We start from the raw sequence: 6,772 nt of genomic DNA, 5'->3' as shown, positions 1-6,772 counted from the left end.
ACAAGGAATAGAATCTATAGTATACATTTTGGACAACTTTGAACGGTTTGAAGAACCCTGGGGATGCATACTTTTTTTTCTCTTATGCCCCTCCCATTCACAAATTTTCAAGTGATATGATACAGTTAAATTCTGTAATTCAGTGACTCGAAATGATGTTTGCATGGTTAGCAGTAAATATCTCTATTCTGCTTATTTATGTATTTATTTACTTGACTGGACTGGAACAAATATGGGTAACTGATTTGAGTATTTGTTAATGCAAATACTAAAGCCATTAGCCATATAATTGTAACAATATTTTAAAGTATTATAATGGTTTTAAGATTTCTTTTTGCCTGGTGTATGTGGCTTTTTATATGATCATTTATGAGGATAAATGATTATCTTTATAATGATAATTTAAAATTAAGTACTTTGTCATTTCTACTCCTTGTTCTCATTTCCAGAGGGCGTTAATTTGTGATCCACTCACCAGGTTGAACTATTACAAGAAAAAGGTTTTACTTGCAGGATGTTTGACTTTTTAAAAAACACCATACTTGTGTCTTTAGGTAGTATCTATCTAAAAAAAAAAAAGGTGCAAAGAATGCGATCTCATAATGTAGATATTTGGGCTAGAGGACCAGTAATTCTTAAAGCCTTTTGAAAATATGATTCTTTATAAATGCTGTGGTCCTTCTTTATAGAAAGTGTTTATGAAGCACACACAAAGAAATTTTAGATACAAAGTAGTGCCTGTTCGCGATCTTCTTGAAGGAAGATTCAGTAACTCTGATCTTGATAATTGAGGTAACGTTAAACAAAATGCCATCTTTTTCCCTCTTTCGTATATAGACATTGAAACCAGATGGATCAATAGACTGTTTTTCTAAATACATCATTTTGTTTTTATTGTGTAAACCTTTCCTTACAAATAAGTCCTTAGACTGATTTGTAACATGGAAGTAAGTGGACATCTGGCTTCTCTGAAAAATATGATTCACTCATTTGCATTTTTAAATTCCATTCATTCCATTTTTAAATTTTTCACTTGTCCTCTTTGCTCTTTCTAAAAGCAACTCTTCTCAACTCTTTTCAATTTCAAATACCTAAAGAATTTATGCTTCTTATAATTCGCAACATTATTCCTTTAAAATTTTTAAATGAAAATAAATATTCAAGATCCACAACATGAGGAAAACCTTGATATGTAGGTGAGTGAGAAGTTATTTTAAGTACAAAAAGAGTTTGGGTGACAGAAATCAATTTACGTCTAGTTATTTCTCATATATTGGTCTTGGATGACTTTGAAATATCTTTCAAAGGTCATTTTTGAAATTTCAAGGGCAAGATACTAGTAAATAATTTATTCTTCAGGTTGGTTATGAGATTCCTTCAAAAAGTATTTTGAGTATATAAGGGTATTTCTGTTAACAATGACATGCTTGAAATAAATTCTGGGATGAAAGAATATAGTGCTGTTTGGTTGTTCATGTATATTATTTATATGAGTAAAAGTTGAAGGTCTAAGAACTTAAATTCTGGAAGATCTATTCATTCATTTCAAGATCCAATCTTTCTTTATAGAGGCAAAACAGAATTTGTAATACTTTCCACAACATTGAACTCTCATAATAACCAAAACAGACTGACTTAGAAATTCCACTCAAACTTTAGATTAGGTTTCTCACAAAGCATTTTATTTATCATCTAAAATAATAGATGCATGTGGAATCCTAATTAAACACATCTAATGTCTTTGAATATTTTCCTCAATATTTCCTCCAGTTGCATGAAATAGTTGGTACAGACAAAACTAGATAATGGAAACAAGGACAACCATGATAGGCAAAGATGAGAGAATGAGAGAAGTTAGTTCATCATGATCTTCCACTGTGAAATTTGAACTCAATTCTGAAAGTACAGCAGAAGATTATGCTTTTCTTAGAATATCAGTAACATGAGTCTTAGGGACATTTTCTTAGAGGGTATGCAGCATGGATGGTAGGGTGGTATAGAAGTGAAACAAATCAAGAAGACCACGTGGTCAAAGTTCTCAAGCTCTGAGCTTGTACGATCTCATTTGTAATTCCTGTGTCATAACTGATATTCTTGTTAATATCATACAATTTAGAAAACACTGGGATGAACATATTGGACTTAAAATTAGGAAAAGTAAGTTTGATTACACTTCCTGGCCTAGATTTCATGACAGCCATTACATTGAACTGAATTTCATTTCCTTAATGGAAATGTGATTTAATTTAGTTGTAATAGAGCACCATGTTGCTCTATTTTTCCCCAGTTTTGGTGCCTAAAATTGGGGAGAAATAGATGATTGTACTAATGATGTGGTTTATAGATATGTTAGAAAATGAGAATTTCCCTTCTTGGGTCAAAGAATTAATAGCTTTTTAAAGAAAACCTGTAGAATTTTATAAGATAGAATCACAGATGCAGATCACTCCTAAAACTAACTACCCTTTGGAGAAGTCAATTCTTAGTTTAGTGTAGCATAATCAGAGAGACTACATCAGTCTCTTGAGACAAGGCAAATTGGTCCCATTAATCATTTCAGAGATGCCTCAGCTTTTCCGTTCTGGGGAGGATGAGGTTACTATCGTCAGGATATCCCTAGATTTTTGAATAGTTGTTACTAGTTTTTCTTGCATTGCATGGAAATTCAGTATGAATGTAGCAATCGTCAGTTCCTTGAAGAACAAGAAGTAGTTCACTTCTCTTTCTCACTGATTCAGCTATAAGAATTCTGCATCTGGAAGCCGGACATATCCTCTCTCTTTAGAAAAAAAAAAGTTACTCTCCTAGTGAGAGAGAGTAAATCTACGGATATAAGTATGTAAGGTGTTGAATGATGATTAGCATGTCATTCGGTTCACTTGATGTGATTAGGAGAAATGAAGGAGCCTTGAAAAACAGCTCTGGAGAGAAGTGTGGACAGCTGTCCAAAGCATTTTGTCTTTCAAACAAACTTTCATAGAATTCTTCACTGAAGAAGATGCTAGAAACTAGTCTCTGAGCATGACTAGATGAGTCTGTGATTAGTAGATTAGGTCAAAGTAGAAATTAGATTTGAGTTGGTAAGGCCATAAAACAAGTGCCGAATCAATCAATCACCCTTTTTTTAGTAAAATTCCAAAAGTGTTTTGGTGGTGGTTTTGGTTCATTCTGTCTTATCTTGTGAGACGGTTAATATCTTCCTCTATTCACTTCATAGGCATGTTTCTTATACCTTCCTATGTTTAGATACACACATATTTACTACTGTGTTACAGTTGCCTATAGTATTTAGTACAGTAATATGCTGTACATGTTTGTAGTTTCAGAGCAACACTCTATGGCATATAGTCCAGGTGAGTAGCAGGGTATACCATCTAGGTTTCTGTAAGTACACATTATGATGTTCCCGTAACAATGAAATTGCCTAATGATGGAGTGCTCTGATCGGATGTCTGTCACTAAAAACATATGACTGTTCTCAATATAATAGCTTAGAGATTTAAGGAGGGAAAAGTACAATCATATAAAAAAATCAACATATAAGCGTTCTATTATGGTTTATGGTGCCTTTCATTTGAAATTATTGTAGCGGTATATGTGAACCCATGTCCTTGATCTCTCTTTACTATAAGTAAAATTGAAGACTAAAGCCTCCATGAAGCCAATATAGAACTCAAAATTATGGGACAATATCTTTACTGGTATAACAAGTCAGTGAAGAGGAGGAAATGAAGACAAAAATTTTCTTCTGAAGTATATTTTCATCAGCCCCTCAGTTTGTTTTGTGTTAAGTAGTTTTTTGTTGAAATAAGACATTTAAAATGCACAAATAAAACGTACAAATTATTAAATACTTTTAAAACATGAACATATCTGTGTAATAGTAAGTTCAAGGAATAGAACATTATTAGCATATAAGAACTTCCCCTTTGTCATATTTTGTCATTATCACTGTCTTGATTCTTTTATCTTCCAATTAGTTTTATGTTGCTGACCTTTATATAAGTAGTACCATATCACATGCACTTTGTTGTACCTTTCTTGTGTTGTACATTTGCAGTTCATTCATTTCCATTGCTGTAGAATATTTCATCACATGAATATACTAAAATTCATTAATCCCGACTTTTGATAGTTATGGGCTGTCTCTAATTGTTAGCTGCTGTTAATTTTCTTGTATGTGTTTTGGGCACAGAATACAGATTTCTGTTGAATATATTTCTAGGAGTGGAAATGCTATGTAATAAGGTATATGTTTCTTCAACGGTGGTAGATTTGATCAAATTATTTTCTGAAGTGGATGTACTGCTTAATGCTTGTACCATCAATGTCTGATGTTGCTGTATATCCTCACCAGGGATTGGTGTTGTCATCCTCTTTAACTTTATCTATTTTGGTGGACATATAGTGATATCTCCTTGTAATTTTAATTTGCACCCTTTGACAACTAATGAAATTTAACCACCTTACCTACATTTATTGGCCATGGATATTACCTTTTGTGAAATATCTGATCAACTCTGTTGCCCATTTCTCTTTTGAGTTGTCTTTTTTCTTCTGGTGGTGTAGTAGTCGGTATATTCTGGATACGTGTTCTTTTGAAACATGTGCCTTGCAAACATCTCTTTCCAGTCTATGGTTTGCCTTTTTCACTTTCTTAATGATGTCTTTGGATGAATATAATCTCCTAATTTTAATGTGGTCTTCCTTAATGGTTAGTGTACTGTGTATACTCTTAAAGATGGCTTTACTTATCCAAGAGCATAACAATATATTCTTATTTTTTGGAAATCTATTTTTACCATTTATTATTTTTATATCTACAAAGCACTTGAATTGATTTGTGTGTATGCCGAAAGGTAAGATCCTTTATATATTTTCCTTTATGTATAACCAATTGGCTCAGCAATATTTAATGAGAAGAAAATTCTTCAGGGCAGTTTCACTTTTGTCATAAAGCAAGTGACTACATATTTGTGCAGATTTATCTTTAGGTTCTCCATGTGTACACTGTCTCCTTTCTCTGTTTATGCACTGTCTTAATTATTATATATTTTATTAAGTCTTGATTTCCGGTAATGTATCTCTGTTGAATTTGTTCTTCTTCAAGATGATCTTGGTTATTCTTATCCCTTTACATTTCCATATGGATTTTAAAATTATCTTGTGGATTTCCATATTTAAAAATATCTGCTAGAATTTTGATTGAATCTAGATATCATTTTTGAAAGAAATGCTATCTTTTCCACATTGTATTCTGTTCAGAAACATGGTAAATCCTTTCATTTGTAGATTTTATAGTGTTTAATTTCTCTCAATTATGTTTTTTGGTTTTACATGTGCAGATCTTACGCATATTTTATTAGTGTTTTTTTCTTTTGGTATTTGCTTTCTTTGGATGCTGTTGCAAATTGTATTTTTTTATAACTTCACTTTCTAATTGTAAGTGGTATATAAAGTATGATTGATTTGTAAATATTGGTCATTCAGTTCCCTTGCTAAACTCATTTATAAATATTAATTGGTTTATTGTAGAAGCCTTTGAATTTTATACACATAGAATTATATCATCTACCAATAATGTAATTTTTTCATTTTTGCTAATCTTTATATCTTTCAGTTATTTTTCTTGCTTAACTCTGTCTAGGTGTTGAACAAAAGAGGCATTAATGGACATCTCTGTCTTTTTCCAACCTTATGGAGTAAGGTTTCTGTGTTTACATATGATACTAATTGTAGATTTTATGTAGATACCTATTAATGTCTATATATACTATCAGGAAGTTTTATCCTGTTTCTAGAAGTGTATTGATTAATTTTGAAACATCTGTGGATTTTCTACTTTAAAAATTCAGTTTCTAATCAACAGCAATAAGATCAGAGAATGCTCTATGATTTTAATTCTCAAAAATGTGTTGAACCTATAACAACATTGACCAAAACATGATCTGTTTTAGCATGTACTCCACATGCACTTGAAAGAATACCAATAAACTTTGAACACAATATTCTAAATAAGTCAGTTACATCATGAGTGTTTACTTTCTTGTTAAAATTATCTGAATCCTTACTGATATTTTGTCCACTTTTATTATTACTTGGAGAAGTATGTTAAAATCTTGTACTATGATTGTTGATTTGTACATTTTCTTTCTATTTCTGTCAAATTCATTTGTTTCATATATTTTGAAGCTGTGTTATTAGATATATAGATGTATGAATTTTAAACTGCTGTATTTTTCTGATTTACTAACTCTTTTATCATTAAAATATGCTCTCTTTATCTCTAATAAAATTAGGTTGCCTGAATATTTACCTTGTTTGATATCAGTGTAGCTACATCAGTTTTATTTTGATTCATATTTTTGAGATATGTTTTTCCATCCTTTACTTTCACCTTCTCTATTATATTTAAGGGTGTGTGTGTGTGTGTGTGTTTATAGCATAAAGTTGGGCTTTCAATAATAATCTCACATCTTCGTTTTCACAATGTTGTATTTAGTCCATTTATATTTAATGTAGCTGCTGATACATTTGAATTTATATTTGGCATACTACAATTACATTTTCTATTGGTTTTACTTGTTTTATGTTTCTGTTCTTTGTTTCATTCTTTTGCACTAATTAAACATTTCCATCAATCCACTAATATCTGGCTAGTTTGATAATTATACTTCACAGATTTTTGATTGATTTTTCAAGAGATTATAATTCACATTCTTATTTAAGATGATTTATTTTATTTGTGTTTTTTTTTTTTTTTTTTTTTTTT

At 31.0% G+C, this 6,772-nt stretch overlaps 1 long non-coding RNA gene across 1 annotated transcript in view; it reads left to right on the top strand.

Moving 5' to 3' along the window:
• The first annotated feature begins 31 nt into the window (after positions 1-31).
• Positions 32-6,772, top strand: part of LOC119472550 — a 29,195-nt gene continuing 22,454 nt past the window's right edge. The window contains exon 1 of the long non-coding RNA XR_005201696.1: positions 32-1,196. This is a non-coding gene — a long non-coding RNA (uncharacterized LOC119472550). The remainder of the gene's footprint in view (positions 1,197-6,772) is intronic.

The sequence above is a fragment of the Cebus imitator genome, unplaced genomic scaffold (genome assembly GCF_001604975.1).
Source record: "Cebus imitator isolate Cc_AM_T3 unplaced genomic scaffold, Cebus_imitator-1.0 Scaffold104, whole genome shotgun sequence".
Lineage (NCBI taxonomy): Eukaryota > Metazoa > Chordata > Mammalia > Primates > Cebidae > Cebus > Cebus imitator.
The sequence above is the reverse complement of the archived record's forward strand: the minus strand, read 5'-3'. Positions and strand labels throughout refer to the sequence as shown.